Source organism: Tamandua tetradactyla, chromosome 7 (genome assembly GCF_023851605.1).
Source record: "Tamandua tetradactyla isolate mTamTet1 chromosome 7, mTamTet1.pri, whole genome shotgun sequence".
NCBI lineage: Eukaryota > Metazoa > Chordata > Mammalia > Pilosa > Myrmecophagidae > Tamandua > Tamandua tetradactyla.
In genome coordinates this window covers 7,306,940-7,323,811 of record NC_135333.1, presented here as the reverse complement: position 1 = coordinate 7,323,811, position 16,872 = coordinate 7,306,940, and the positions used below count along the sequence as shown (strand labels likewise).

Below are 16,872 nucleotides of genomic sequence, written 5' to 3'. Positions count from 1 at the left end.
AACCCCTTCTAGAATTTTTTCTCCACCAGAATTCTGGAAGTGAAAGCAGGATTCCAGAAGCTTCCTTTAAAAAGAAATTAGTTACTGGTATAACAATGACCAGTGAACTATAAAGCCTCCTAAAGTAATAAACTCTATTTATAAGCTTGTTTAGAGCTCCTTATATATGAAAGAATGATATTGTTCATCAGATGCTTTTTTTCAGGTAGGTATACATTCCCTCTTATTTCACAGTAAATTCCACAGGGAATTTACACCAAGAATGCAGTCAGAGAGGATGAAGCTGCAGTCTACTGTTTAGTCATTTGTGACTCTCTGTAGCTAAATGTTTTTCTTCCATACCATACCTTCAACTCCTCCAAAGTCTGAAGAGGGAAGATAAAAACACAAAATACTAGAGTCAAGGAGACAGTGAGGGAGATACAGTGAGGGATTTACTTTGCTGTTCAGTCTGACAATAACATGTTTGAGTACACAGTTTCTTGAAGGCAATACATTAATGTTTCAATTCCGTGAAAAATAATTGTTGTTTATATAACCAAATAATTAGTTTAAATATTTTGAAACCTTGTTAACACGTACAAATGTTCTTTTTAACTTGTTGATCATTTATAAGATTTTAGTAATTAAACTGACTCCATTAAAGATTAAATTTAAACAATTACTTCTAATAATCATGTAATGAGATATTGGTGGAGAAGGAGAGGGAGCAATCTAACATTTCTGTTTTGTTTTAGAAAAGCGGTGCACTTCCAGAAAGGAAACTTTTCTAGAAGTGTGGCCAAAAGTTTAAAAGCAGATTTGAAATGTGTCCTCTAAGCTTCCTGATGGAAAAAAAAAAAAAAAAAAAGGCAAGCTTACTAGCAAATGACTAGCATGCTTTTATCCAATTTACACCCTCTTGGTCCTGCCCTGTGGGAGCCATTTTTTTTTAATGAAATGCCAACGACTCTCCTATGGGAGTCCTTTAGCACTTAGCACTGATTGCCTAAGTGACCATGTGGGGCCACCTGCCTTCCTTCTTTTCTGCCATCCTCAGCACACAGTGACCGCTGTACCTCAGTATTTTATGATATTCCTATTATATTCCACCAGTATCTATGTTACTTTTACTTATACTTGCCACTTGCATATGTCCCCAACTGGGTGATTCCAAAGATTCCTTTTCCTCTCTTCAGAAACACCGGAGATGTTTACACACCCACCCATCCATGCTTTGCTTCTTCATCCCCTTTTCCCTTACCATTGCAGAACAATTGCTGCATAACACCACATTTGAGTCCATCACTCCTCTCTGTCCCATGACCTGCTCGCCTCAGCCCTAAAAGATCTCCACCCTTCCCTGGTTCTAGTATGAATCTCCTTTGGAAATAGGACCATCAGTGGAGGAAGGCGCAAAAGAGAGGGGTGTTGAGGAGAGAAATCAGAGACTTTCCCTCTCCTCCTCCACCCCACCCCATTTCTCACACCTTAACAACAGTCCATGGTATTGACTGTGTGGGGAGAGAAGAAGGATAAGGAGCCCCTAATCTTGGCACTAATGTCCCTGCACTGCACCTCCCTTTCTACCCCACCCATGGCACTTCCCCTTCGTGTCCATGGTGAGAAAAGTAGGAGGAGGACGGGGAAAAGACTGAACCAAAAAGGATTGAGACCAGTGTTATTCCTCATTGCTCACGACCTCCTGGACCACACTGTTTCCATCACCTTTCAAAGAGGCCTCCAACTGGTCCCTTGCCCCATCTGCTCCCCATCCTGTCTACAATCCCAAGATCACCTCACATAGTTCTTTCCTCTTTAGGATCACTGCTCTTGTTCCCCTCCTTTTCCTAGCTTCCAAGGCTCAATGATTTCTTCCCCAGGCCACAGAAGCATCACCAGTGGTTTAGAACTAGGGGATTCTTACTCCTGGGTCTAAGACTGCAGCGAGGGATACATTAGTTCTTGACATTCAGAGTTTGGACTGCCAAAGTGGGTCAAAGTGGGTTATGCTTTCATTTCCACAATGCCTGTAGGATAAAGTATAAATTATGTCATGACCCACAAGGCCCTTTATAACGTGTTCCCATCCTTCCGTCCAGACTTACCCATTGCGGTCCCTCCTTCCTGCCCCACAACCACTTATATTTTTGTTCATGGTATTTCTTTTGTGTGCAATTCTTGCCCTCTTTATTCATTTACTTGTCATTATTCAAATAGCAACTAAAATGTTACCTACTCTCTGTAACTCTCAATGACATGCTACTACCACTTACTCCAGGCAGAAGTCACCGCTCCTCACCTGAAATTCTGTACTACTTCTTGCACATACTACTTACAGGCATTTATAACATTGTATTAAAGATTTTTAAATTTTTTTCCCTATCCCATGCACAATACACATACAGAGAGAGTTTCTGTAGAATCAAAAACATGTCCAATCCATTTTTTAACTCCCAAAGAAATAGAGAATGGTAAAATTAAGTTTCTGACTAACTGAATCAAACATATGATATTGAGTTTATTATTTCTGCAATTTAGGTCTGTTATTGATTGTTCACTAAAAAAATTCTACTACCACATGTTGGGAACTACTCTAGACACCAGAAATACAGCCATAACAGTGAAAGTTGGGTACCTACAGTCATGGAAATCACACTAATGGAGAGGAGGAGTAAAATGGACAAAGAAGCAAGTAAAAAAATAAAAGAATTAGTTAATTTCAAAGAGTTTTAAATTCTGTGACTAAAATAAAGCAGTGTGAAATTATAGAGTGGCCAGGTGGCACACTTTACTTTGAGCGATCAGAGGAGGCCATTCTGAGATAGCATTTGCTCTAAGATTGAATAATAGGAAGGAGCTGGTGAAGATATGGGAGGCACAGTACGCTAAGAAGGGAACAACGATGAATGAGGTTATGTTTAAGAAACAAAAAAGTAAGCTTTGCTGGAGCAAAGTGAAAGAGAATATTAGGTGAGATAAGAATAGTAGGCATGGGAACAGCTGTCTTAGGGCCTTGTAGATTGTGGTAAGGATTATGAAAACTTCCACACCTTTTCTGTGTTGGCTATATCAGGTATTTCAGTTATCTTGTGCTATAAAATTAAGTGACTTTTAAGACAAAAACCTCCATTTATTTGTATTGATTTTGCAATTTTGGCAGGGCTTGGTGGAGACAACTCAACTCTCCTCCATGTGGTGAGGTCACATGTGCAGCTGCATTCAGCTGGGAGCTCAGCTGGTGCTGGAACAACCAAGATGGCTTGTCTAACATGCCTGGCACCTAGCTGGAACGACTGGGGACTGGCTGGACCTTTTGCTTTCTACTTTCTAGTAGTGCATGATTTAGTAGTCTATCTTGAACTCCTTTTCATGGCAGCTGGATCCCAAGAGGGCAAAAGCAAAAGCTATAATGCCTTTTAAGTCCTGGGACTGGAAGACCAAGAATGGTACTCCTGTCACATGTTTTATCAAAGCAAGTAAAAAAAGCCTGCCTATACTCAAATGGAGGGGAAATAAATTCTACTTCTTTGTGGAAGGAGCAGCATAAAGGGATGGGGGAAATTGTTGGTGGCCATCTTTAGAAATCATCTACAGTTCATCCTTTGGCCACAAGAGTTAACTAGCCTCTCCATACCCCCTAATTACAGAACAAAGCTTAAAGTCCAGTATCTTGTGATCTTCATCAAGGTCAGTATGTAGAAAAAGCTCTTCAGGTGTGACTTCTTTTGCTCTGGTTCCTGTGAATTATATGTTATCTGCATTACATATACCCAATATCCAGTGGTGAAATAGGGATAGCTGCCATCTCTGGCCCTTAGCAGTCATTGGTTCATAGACAGTCTGAAATCCAGCTAAGCACATGTCATTGATTCTGGTGGAGGACACAGAATGTTCCTCGATTAGGGCCCAGTTTTGCTCTCTGGGTATGTTTTCCTAATCCATTATTGCCATTACACATAATTCCATCCCCTGAGCTCTTGACTTTGTCCTCTGAGTCATGTTCCCATTTCCACAGTAATTGAACAATGCTTACAGCTGGTTCTGCTTTCTCAGCCTTCTTTTTTGTTCAAAGAAAGTTGTGGGCCAGAGTCTCTTTTCATTTTGAACTGTCTCTGTCCCTTTCAGTTCAAGGTGGTGCAACTCCTTCAAAATCTTTGTGGGATTTCTCTTTATCAAATCTTTTTCAAGACAAGCCCCTTTCTGTATTAGGATGCAAGTCACGATGTGTGGAACAACATTCTTAAGGTTCTTTGAAGCTCATCTGTCTAGAAGAAAGGATTTATGAGTTACCACCTTAAGTCTTTATGAGATCTTAACACAGGTTATTATAGCCACTCTTGTTTTGATCCTGACCATGTTTTAATAGCAGAACCCAGAATTTTCTCTTTTCCCTGAGACCACTTCTTACTCTCAGAATTTTTTTTTCTTTTTTCCATGAGAAGTGCTGAGAAAAAGAAATGGGTTGGACATATACCCTCTAACATTTGCTTTAAAATTTCTCTCTCTCTTCTCTTAATTTATCACAGGCAGTTAAAATAAGCCTGTTGGCACTTACAACATTCTTTTTGAAAAATCTCCTTGGCCAGATCTACAAGTACATTAAGTACATTGTTTAGTTTCCTTGTTATCACAGGCAACAGTGTTGCCAAAATTCTGCCACTCCATAGCACAGATCATCCTTTGGACTTTCAAAAGCAGTTTCCTCATTGCTTCAATTACGTTCTTCTGACCACCTTTCTGGTCTCCACCTACCTGACATCATAGTCAATGCAAATGTTTTGGGTTTTTGTTACAGCAGCACCCCACTTGCAGGTACTATTTCTGTATAGTACCTTCTGTTATCTTCTGTTGCAACCCAAACCAGTCCAAAACCTAATGGCTTAATCAATTGTTTATTATTTCTCCCAATTCTATGGGTCCACTTGACAATTCTTCGGCTCTACAAGGTTGACTAAGGGGTAGTCGTGGCTGCATCCAACCAGTAGCTGGGTTGGGTTGTAAGAAGGCTTCAAATGCCTTGGTCCTTGGTGCCGTCAGCTGGAGCACTCTTGTTCTCCTTCACAATGGTCTCTCTAATGTGGCAGTTCATCCTCCAGAGCCTCTCCATGTGTTCTCTCTACCAGGATAGCCTGGGCTTTCTTACAGTGTGGTCGCCAGGTTCTAAGAAAGCAAAGTGAAACTGTCAGATCTTTTAAGGACTAGGCCTAGAACTGGCCCAGCAACACAGCTATTTTGACTCTCTCGGTTAAAGCAAGTCAGGGCCAACACTGATTTAAGGAGAGCAGGAGACTCCACTTCCTGATATATGAAGACGGTAGAAATTGTCTGTAGCCATATTTATAGACAAAGGTACACAGCAGGCCTAGCTCACCCTCTGCATACCTCTTCTCTCCTTACCTGGGGCCTTGCAGACTCAGGCTACAGGACTCAGGAACACACTTGAGTCCCACTCGGCGCTTGTTCACCTCTGACTTTGAGCCTTGGTTCTCATTAGTGGGTTTCTACAGTGTTCCTAAGAGACAGAAGTTTGAACAATATCTATAGTCTGGTAATTTTAATCACTTTCTCATTGCCGTTGAGGTAAAATGACTATTATTAATAATAATAATAACTAATATTTATTAAGCCCATTCTCTCTACTAAGCAAACATTGAGAGTTTTGTATTATCTCTGTTTTTCAAATGAGGAAACACAGACCCAGAGAGGTTAGTTCAGTGGCTCAAGGTAGTAAATAGCAGGTTGTCTGGGTTAAAAGCTGTCTGTCTAGCTCCCAAGTTCTACTTCCCTCTTCATTGGTTGTGATATTGCATAATTCTTGTCAGCTCCCCTTACCTGAATTAGGTTCTAATTCCTGACCCCTTGCCTGAAATTTTGAGCCCTGCTACATGATGATACGCTTCCTTGATACTGACCACTTTCTTTCTTTCTTTTTACTTTAAATTTTAGATAAGCATTATACTGAAATATACGACATATACAGAAAACTATAGTGTATAACTTGATTTACACACTTGTGTACTTACCATAGAGATCAAGAAATAGAATGTTATCATCACCCCAGAAATATTCATGTCCCTTTCTAGTGACTACAGCATATCCCTGCTCCATAAAGGTAATTACTACCATTCTTCCATTATTACAGGTTAATTTTTTAATTTTTTTATATTGTAAAATATATACAGAAAAAAGAAAAAGCAATAATCTCCAAAGTACATTTTAACAAGTAGTTACAGAACATATTTCAGAATTTGTTATGAGTTCTTATTATACTATTTCAGATTTTTCTTTCTAGCTGCTCCAAAACACTGGGGGCTAAAAGAAATATCAATATAGCGATTCAGCAGTCATACTCATTTGCTAAATTCTGTTTTATCTGTTATAAATCTTCCACCTTCTCTGATTCTTCTCCTAATCTATAGGGATATTTGGGGAATGCCCATTCTAACTTTTTCGTTTTGAGAGGAGGTGTTGACAATAAAGGATGGGGGATGTAATTAGTTGATAAACTTGGAGAACCTGGCCCCTCTGGGTTTCAGGATTTATGTGGCCTAGGAACCATCTGGAGGTTATAAGTTGAAAGAAAGTAAACTTAGAGCACGAAACTTTTATAAAGCCTCAGATCCAGTCATATTATTGTGTACAGCAATAGTTTCATTCTCATTGCCATGTAGTATTCCATTGTATGGCTACTCCACAGTTCCTGATTGCATTCTTCTGTTGATAAACATCTACATTGTTTCCAGGTTAGGTTATTAAATAAAGTTGCTATGAACATTCTTGGACATGCTTTTTGATGCACACATTTCTGTTGAGTGGGAGTTTTACAAAGTATTTTTGATCAATTTTTACTTCCACCAGCAATGTATGAGAATTTTAATTGCTCCACATCCTTACCAACATGTGGTATTGTCTTTTTGGTGTTAGCCATTCTGGTGGGTGTGTGTGAAATCTCATTGTAGCTTTACTTTTATTGATTCCAAATAATGCTGAGAACATACACAAGTGATAATTATGAGACTTTCAGATATTATCTTTTTTGAAATTAGTTTTCTTTTTCTATTGATTTTTCTGTGTTTTTTGAAGGAGCTCCTTATATATTCTGAATATGAGTCTTTTATCAGATATAATTATTACAAATATCTTTTCTACTCTGTGGCTTACCTTTGTACTGTCTAAACAGTGTATTTGATAAATCTGTTTTCTAGGGCTCACTACTCCTTGATTGTGAGTTGCTAAACTCTACCTCTCAATGGGGACATTTCATTTCCTCTGGTTCCTCTCTAATGTTGATTGCTGTCCTTGTCCCTGCCCTCAGGATAGTGTCTTCTGCCAGTCACAATGAACTCCCTCTGAGTCCAGGACACCTGTTCCTGTCCTTCCAGGTTCTGGCACCTTCTCATTTGCTAAGGCTCCCTGCAGATGACTAGTTGTGCCCAATTGTGTTCTTAAAATAAGATCAGGATGTCCAGAAAAGTGACTTATAAATGAACTTTCAGAATCCATTGATTTATACATTGGGGAGTCCTATATGTTGTATTTCCTTCCGTCTCAGTCCCCCAGCTCAAGGACCTCTTCTAGCTCCTATTAGCCAAAGTAAATTAGGACATTAAAACCATGAACTTTAATCACCAACACACCTCTGCAATGTGGTACCAGCCCACCAATCCATGGAAGAATTGAGGCTACGGGAAAACAAAACTATTATGCCAAATTGAGAAAGGCTTAATAAATTCAACCAATAATTACTGAGTGCCTAATATATGTCACTGTTCCAAACACCAGAGAAGTAAAAATTTAAAAATAAACAGACACCAAGCCATGTACACATAGTACTTATATTTTAGATAGGAGACAGATAGTAAGCAAGCAAAATACATAAAACATATATTATATTAAATAATAAGTGCTAAGGGGAAGGGAGACAAGGAATGTCATAATGGTGGTAGTGGGCTGTTTGCAGTTGTACATAGGATTTCCAAGTGAGGGCTCACCAAAAGGAAACTTTTTGACCAAAGATCTGAAACCGGGAGATGGCCATTGAGATAGCTGGAGGAAAGGCATTTAAAGCAGAGAGAACAGAAAGTGCAAAGGTGCTGAGATTGAAGTATGCTGAGTGTGTTTGAAAAACCAGTGCACGGTAAAGGAACAAGTTTGGCTGGAGTTGAGGGAGAAAGCCTCATATTTGTATATATGTTATGTTCTACAATAAAAAAACATTTTTTTATATATGTTATATTCTACTATAAACAAAAGTTAAAAAACACACAACAAACAATCTTATTATCTCATAGTTTCTGTGGGTCAGGAATTCAGGTAGAGCTTAACTGGGGTCAACTTCAGGGTCTCACAATGCTGCAATCAAGATGGGAACTGAGGCTGTGAGCTTAGGAAAGGCTCAGCTGGGGAAAGATCTACTTCCAAGTTCATGTGTTTGCTGTCAGAATTCAGTTCTTTACGGGCTGCCAGACTGAGGGTTTAGTTTCCTGTTGGCTGGAAGCTGCCCGCAGTTTCTTTACACGTGGGTCTTCCCAACATGACCTCCTGCTTCCTCAAAGCCAGTAAAAGAGCCTCCTTACAAGAGTGGGCATTACATTCTTTGGTAACATAATCGTGGACACATAATCACATACATCCTGTTAACTTTGCCATATTCTATCAGTTAGAAGCAAATCATAGGTCCCTCCCACACCCAGGGGGAGAGGAATAGACAAAGGAGTGAATCCAGGCAAAGATCGTGTGGGCCACCAGAGTCTGCCTGCCGTAAGTTTCTTTTTGTCTTCTTGGGGCCTGGGAGATGGGACAATCATGCATTCAAAATAAACCTTTCCACAGAAGGATTTATAGATCTTGGCAGTGCATGTTCTACCAAGGATCTTCTGCTTTATGGTCGTCACACAAAAGTTCCCTAAAGTTAACCTCCATATTCTTCCCTGGCTCACAGAGAAAGCCAGACTCACACAGAGTAAAGGCTCTACTTCTCCCTAGCTGCTGCTGCAGCTACTTGGTTCAGTGAGCCTCACTCAGGTGCCACATTCCCAGAGGAACCTCTGTATTTATTTTTCAACACATTGAACATTGACCAGAACCTTAAATGTTCAGAAATAATTTAAATAAATTATGATAACATCAAATTATTTAGATAGTAACACAGATTTTGGCGTGGAGAAATGTTTCTTGGGGAAAAAAGCATTTACAAAACAGTAGATATTTCAAATAGGAGTTCATTTTAAACATGCATGTATAAGTGTACATTAATGTTAGAAGTGGTTGTCTGTGAGTGGCCAGGATAATGCATTATTTTATATTTCTTCCTTTGCTTTAGCTGTAAGAAATATAATAAAACGTATCACTTGTACATTAAAGGAAAAATCTTTAAAAGTTTGGTCTTTATTTTTATTTTGAATGTGAACTATTTGAGGTTTGGGTCTGTGTGTTCTTTACGGCTGTATCCCTAGTCTCTGTCAAAGCTCCCTTGGACATATTAGGTTCTTAAATGTCTTTGATCAAACACAGGAATTCCAGAAGAATGCAACATATTCTGTGAAAATACACAAAAACTACTAATTTATTTGCCTTATTAAAAACAAAACAACAACAAAATCCCTCGAAACCTAGACTTTAGTTTGTCTAAGGAACCCAACAAACAAAAATGGGATCAACTATCATATGAGAAATCCAGGCGGTAAGAGGAGCAGATGGCATGGAAGGCAGTTAGGGATGGTCTGGACAAGTAAAATTCATGGTTGATCTAATATTTCTTGTTTTAATGCATAGCTTTAACTGTCTTCCCCAACATGATTTTTTGACACAGTGCTAATGAGTAGAAAAAATGATGGGATTGCTTTTATACTTTCTGGTTTGGTCCACCACTACAGGAGCTCCTAATGAGCATTCAACTGATTTTGACCTTTAGGATGGTGGAGGGGGAAAAATAAATGGCCAAATTTGTATAACTGGGAAATTACTATAAATAAGTCCTTGCTATTTTTTTACTTCACCCCAAATCAACTGTTACTCACCAGCAGCGAGTAGGTAAGAGATTTTACCCCATGAATACTGAACAGTAACATATCACAATACTGTTTATAAATTATTATTTCAGCCTCACACTTTAACATTCACATTTTTAACCATGGTGGGGCAAATATAATTTGAATCCTATTTTACAGAGGTGAACATTGAAGCACAGAAAGAGGCTAAAGTGATTTTACAATATTATTTGGATAATCAGTGGCCCATCAAGTAATAGACATCAATGTTTTTGATCAATCTACATGTGTAAGTTTGGCCAAGATCTCTTTACCTCCTACTCACCAGTTTCTTGAGCTCTAAGAAATAAAAGTAACAAACAAAAGGGTAGAGAATTGGTCTTTTCCTTTTTCTTCTGTGGTTCTAATATTTTATGATGGTGAGTTTCATTTCCCCTTTTAATGTTCCTTTTTACTCAACAAGTATATCAGGATCCATGAGAGTGCTTTAAATTACAGACTCATCCAAGCACGGCTGAGTAACAAAGCCATTCACTAATGTGACACTAGCAAGACATCATTGGTGTATTTAATCTTGTTAGGTTTTCCCTATAATTGTGGCTTCAACCTCAATCCATTCTAGGTTCAAACAGCTGTCACATTTTCATCCATTTATTATGCTAAACAAATTGAGAACCTGCCATGTGCTGGACACTGTGCTAAATCCTGGCTGAAGGATGGGGATGAGGAAGGCAAAAACTAGTAGAAATAGCCCAGTAACTGCTGCTCCTTCTTTGTACTCAGAATATTTTTTAATTTCCCTGTCACTCTATATTTTTAAATTTCCCTTTCATTCTATAACATACATGCCTTTCTCTACCTTCTTCCATCAAATCCCTGCTTGGAAATTGGTCTGGTTTTGTATAATCTGCATCTGTAATCTGAGCTCCACTCAGGCAAATAACCTATTTCTTGTTTCTTGCCCATTGTTCTCCTTTTCTCTTTATTACTGAAGTTAAAATTTTCTTTAAAAAGGTTAAACTTTAAATTTTCTTTAAAAAGGTATAGTTTTCCTTCTATATTAGTTAGGGTTCTCTAGAGAAACAGAATCAACAGGAAACACTTGCAAATATAAAATTTGTGAAAGTGTATCACATGACCGTGGGAACGCAGAGCTCAAAATCCACAGGGCAGGCTGTGAAGCCGACGATACCGATGGTGGGTCTGGACGAACTCCACAGGAGAGGCTCACCAGCCGAAGCAGGAATAGAACATGTCTCTTCTGAATCCTCCTTAAAAGGCTTCCAGTGATTAGATTAAGCATCGTTCATTGCAGAAGACACTCCCCTTGGCTGATTACAAATGGAATCAGCTGTGGATGCAGCTGACATGATCACGATTTAATTCTATGATATGTCCTCATCACAACAGACAGGCCAGCACTTTCCCAATCAGACAAACAGGTACCACCATTTGGCCAAGTTGACACATGACACCTTCCTTACTAGCATGTGTACATACAAATTGATATGAGGTTATGCCACTCTCTTCTAGTAGTGTGTCAAACTGATTATTACTCTCCAAACAACATAGCTAAGAAGTATTGCCTCAGATTATATAGTTCCCCATTTGCTTTCAGATCTTTTTTTAAAACATTTTTTCTAATGTCTAAACTAAACATTCTTTTGACAAAAATGAGTAAGTATTGAGAAATATATGAGAAATACAGAGAAGAAAGCAAATCAACCTGAGTTCTACCATACAAAGTTTTTGTTCATATTTGCAGACATTTCTTTTAAGATCATATTTTATGTACATACGATTATATATAAAGTATATGTGTTTATTGGATAAGGATAATTTGGGATACATATTTTTTGTATCTCTTTTTATTTAGCATGGTGTTGAGACAGTTTCCAACCTAATTAAATATTCTTTTAGCCATATTATTTTTAATCCACCCTTTAATTGCTTCTAGATCTTTCCCCTCATTTATTACTTGGAAAAAAATCATTCTGGTAACTTATGGCTATACCTAAGGATTGAAAATTACAACTCTACACTTTGACTTTTGGGATCACTAAAATTAGACTTAAAAATAAATATATGGGAAAGCTAATATTGCTGCAGATTTTAAGGTAAATCAACCACTCATTTACTTTATTTTACTTAATGGAGAGCAATAATATTATTCATCATGAATACCAAAATGCAGCTAAAAATAACAACTATAGTTGAATAAGACTGCAGAAGATATTATAAGAACAGATGAGGAAACATGATAGCAAATTCCTCTGTCATTTGCGAATACACTTCTATGCTCTATTGGAAAAGTCTGGATCTTCTGTTCAGCTATGAAATAATATCCAAGGCTTAGTTTCAATCCTTTCTTTGTGGATTAGTGAGTGGCTAGGGCAGAAGTCAGAATTGGTCATATAAGTAAAATATAATAACTATAAATGAATGTTTCTTTGCTGATTACAATAGTATATATAAGCAAAAAAAATTGAGAAGCATATATTGTTGATCAAGAGGGTCAGAAATTTATTTGCCTTAATAAAGTTAGGAAATCATTACTTTAATTTACTTCCTTAAGAAACAGAAGAGAAATGACTAGATCTGCAGAGTCAGAAGTTCATGTAAAGGTTTCTCAAGGCCTTGCTTTAGTAGGAAAAGCACTGGAGTGTGATCAGATGATCCAGATCCTAGTTTTATGTTTTCACTAACTATTTCAATGATTTGAACAAGTTACTTTACATATCTGAGGCTCATATTTTTATTCTTTACAAAAAGAGATGAAATTAGTACATGTTCACTGTAAACAATTTAAGCAAAGTCTAAGTGTACAGAGTAAAAATGAAAAGGTACTTTGCCTTAGTCTCTGATTCTATTCCCATAATGTAACTACTCTTAAAAATTTGTGTGTAACACTCTATACTCTATAAGCATGTAAAGATATATTTCATAAAAATGGGATCAAACTCTACATACAATTTTCCTATAACTTGCTTTTTTAACTTACCAGTATATCATGGTCATTCTTTCCTCCTGCAGACTTTAATATTTCATGGTACAGAAATACCCTAATTTATTTTAACAGTTCCCATTACTGATGGACATTTAGACTGACACCAATTTTTCCATATCTAAAATTCCTGCAACAAGCACATGTGTACATACACCCTCAACGCATATGTATTAGATTTCTTTAAAATAGGATTCTAAAAATTGAGCTGCTGAGTGAAAGGGTATATATATTTTAAATTTCTATAGGTAGTATCAAACGTATCATTTGATATTACTCCAACAGCGTTCAATAGTGCCCCTTCTCTACACTGAATATCATAAATCTTTTTATATTCTGCCAAACTGATCAGTGAAAAATGGTCTCTTATTTCAACTTTCTTAATCTATAAAATGTGGAGGTTGTGTTGCATGAGCTCTAAGGACATTTTAGATTCTACAATTACGCAACGCTGCAGATTTATGGAAAACGTAATTGCTTTACCTAAAAAAATGTCTGGCATCATAGTGTATTCTTCTGAGTCCTTCCCAATTGCCTGAAAAACTATAATGTACAGACACAACATTGTTTCTTCTGTGAGCTTTAGAGGAGACAGGACATCCAGTTAGAGGAATATCCAGCAATTTCATCTGAAGTGAAGGAAGACGAATGTTGCCATTTTCAGCAATTTTAACTAAAAGGGAGAAAATAAAGTGCCCCAAAAGGGGCAAAGGTTTCAAAAGATTTCATCTTTCCTCCAATACTAAATGTTATAAAGCAAGGACAAAAGTTCAATGTTCCATCAAAAAGATCTGGCTTTGCAAGATCTAGCATTTAACAGTGACTCAGTAGCTAATGATGATAATTGCACTTATGAAACTATCTCAGCTAATGTCTTCTTTCTGGCTAAATTTTCCTGATATTATGCTAATGTTGATAAAACTTTCAGTTAGCCCTGGGGGACGGGGGGTGGGGGGGAATACAATGATTATGACAGAGTAATGGAAAATCTACCAGGGGAAGGTTTATTTGATTGATGTGTCCTTCTGGCTGCAGCACTCAGTTCTTCCATTAAAGGGTACAGTTTCTTTTCAGTAGCAGTTTGGAGGCAGTCTCCGAGATTTCAGGTAGTGGTGAGGTCCCCACAAGCTTGGAAAGGCTAACTTCTTAGTTACCATTAGTTTTTGTTTAGTGCTTACCTTTCTGATAGCTCTTTTTATTTCACAGAACTCTTTTGTAGCATTAAAAATTTTAACTTTTAAATTCTCAATAAATTATAAGAATAGAATAAATAGTTATAAATCGCATTTATACAGAAATTTAATACAATGCTAGTGTAACCCCAGTACTGAACTCTTTGCCACCAACCTAACCCCTCTGACCAACTTCAACCCCACTGCCAGAGTCAATCATCTACAAAGAAAATCCTTTCATGACAGTTCCCTGCCTACAGAAGATATGGCTTAGAACATCTATAATCTGCCCTCAATCCCCCCCTCCAACCTTCCTCATCTTGTTCTTTCTAGAACACCTCCACATTCCAGTCATATCAAACTGTTAATTACTCAAACACTCTGCCTATTTCTGTGCTTTTTTACCTCCTCACCTATTGCCTGGAATGATTTGTCCCCCAGCATTTCAACCCCTTGTTTGTTTCTATTTAAACTTTTAAAACATAGCTCAGATGTGTGACCTTCTGTGGAAAGAACTCTCCAGGAGAAGTTGGCTCTTCTGTGCCTTCCATGGCTATTATTGTGTCCATTAAACTGAATGGCATGGATTATTTTAAAGGTCTGCTTTCTGTACTAGACTCTGCCAATGCTCGTTTCAAGCTAAAAAGAAGGCTTATCCTTTTCTTCACTTTTGTTGAAAGCAAAGGAGGCTCCTGCCCATCCCAAAACCAAAGCCAAAGCAAGGTTTTGAAAGCCAAAAAAAAAGCAGTACTGAAAGACATCCACAGTGACACAAACAAAGATCTGCAATACACCCATCTTCTGGCGGCCCAAGGTGTTAGGTCTGAGAAGACCGCCCAAATAGCCTGGCAAGAAAGCCTCCAGGAGAAACAAATTTGACCACTTTGCCACCATCAAGTTCCCCCTGACCACCGAGTGAGCCATTAAGAAGAATGAAGACAATAACACACTTGTGTTCACACCTGTGTATGTCAAGGCCAACAAGTACTGAGATCAAACAGGCTGACATTGAGGTGGCCAAGGTCAACACCGTCATCAGGCCTGATGGAGAGAAGGAGGCATATATACAACTGGCTCCTGGCTATGGTGCTTTGGATGTTGCCAAATTGGTATCATCTAAACTGAGTTCAGCTGGCTAATTCTAAACATGCGTGCTTTTTTTTTTTTCTTACTTTGAGTGAGAGAGAGAGAGAGAGAGGCACGCAGGCCCAGTGCCTTAGTAATCTTTCCATCATTTATTAAAGTGCCAAGCATACCGTACAGTAAATGTTAACTGAATTGACTTGAGTTGGAAAACATGGTGGTCAATCTGATGGTACTTAAAAACTCATTTTATTGGTGAGTTTTAGTTCCACCAAAGTATTGTTTTGTCAAATAAGTTACATTTACAAATTACACTACAATCAAAGAAATCACTCCTCAAAAAATGTCATTCAGCCCAGTGATCCCAAATTCCTTACTACTGGCAAAAGAGGCATGAGAAGGATTTCATCCTATCATTTTTATAGTCTCCTAGGTATGCTTCTTGTACAATAGCCATGGCTTCCTGAGATTATGAGAAATTCTGAAATGTTGTTTGAAAGCACATTCAATTAAAACACAAGATTAACAATGTGTGTGAAGTTTAACAGGACTTAGATTGCTAGTGCTGTCTTTTTTTTTTCGTATGCTGTATGGCAGGGTCACATTTCATTGTTCTTTCATGTGAGTATCCACTTATTGCCGCACCACTTGTTGAATTTTTCTGTTTGCTTTTCTGTTTGTTTGTTTGCTTGTTTTGTTTTGGGAAGTGCATGGGCCTGGAATTGAACCCGGGTCTTCTGCATGGCAGCCAAGAACTCTACCATTGAACTACCCTTGCATCCCCTCAAAAAGTCATTTTTAAAGACATAACATTTTCTTTCTAATCTTCAAAATGTTCAAACAAGTTTGACTAGTCCAATTTTGGAGGTTTTAATGTGATGAATTCCCCCTTTTACCTGACAGTCCAAAATAATAACTGCCTTAGATATAAATATATCACCCTTTATTCTAAGGCCTGAATATTTTCTTCGGTGTCTTCAATTACACAAGTGTAGCTAAAAATTTTTGTAAGTAAAATGACTTTTACAGAAAGGAACTCTGCAATACATAATGGAAAATTTCCCAATGTCTTATAAGTATATTAAATAGAATAAATCACTCTATTATTCCTTCTGTTATAGAAAACTGCTTCCCAGAATTGAACATCTTCCTCAAAGTATGTTCTTTGTTCTCAGTCTAAAAAAAGTCTTTAAGAGAGCATAATCCAAAATGTACAAAGCTATTTAAACAGTTGTTAATATATAAGTTACAATGGTAACACTGGTAACTTACACTGAGTTTTTATGGGAAGAAATGTAAACTATTGTGGTAGTTAGGTTCAGGTGTCAACATGGCCAGGTGAGGGTGCCTAGTTCTGTTGCTGTGGACATGAGCCAATGATACGTGAACCTCATCTGTTGCTGATTACATCTGCAGTCGGCTAGGAGGCATACCTGCTGCAATGAATGATGTTTGATTTAATTGACTGGTGCTTAAATGAGAGAGCTCAACACAGCGCAGCCCAAGCAGCTCAGCATACCTCATCTCAGCACTCGCAGCTCAGCCCAGGCCTTCGGAGTTGCAGAAAGAAATCACCCGGGGAAAGTTGTTGGAACCCAGAGGCCTGGAGAGAAGGCCAGCAGAGACCATCCTGTGCCTTCCC

General features: G+C 38.0%; 1 long non-coding RNA gene across 1 annotated transcript in view; it reads right to left on the bottom strand.

The window, feature by feature from the left end:
* Positions 1 to 416: 416 nt before the first annotated feature.
* The window catches only part of LOC143690794 (uncharacterized), a 32,464-nt gene continuing 16,008 nt past the window's right edge, over positions 417 to 16,872 (bottom strand). The window contains exons 2-3 of the long non-coding RNA XR_013179184.1: positions 5,380 to 5,494; positions 417 to 5,142 (exon numbers count right to left, since the gene is read on the bottom strand). This is a non-coding gene — a long non-coding RNA (uncharacterized LOC143690794). The remainder of the gene's footprint in view (positions 5,143 to 5,379; positions 5,495 to 16,872) is intronic.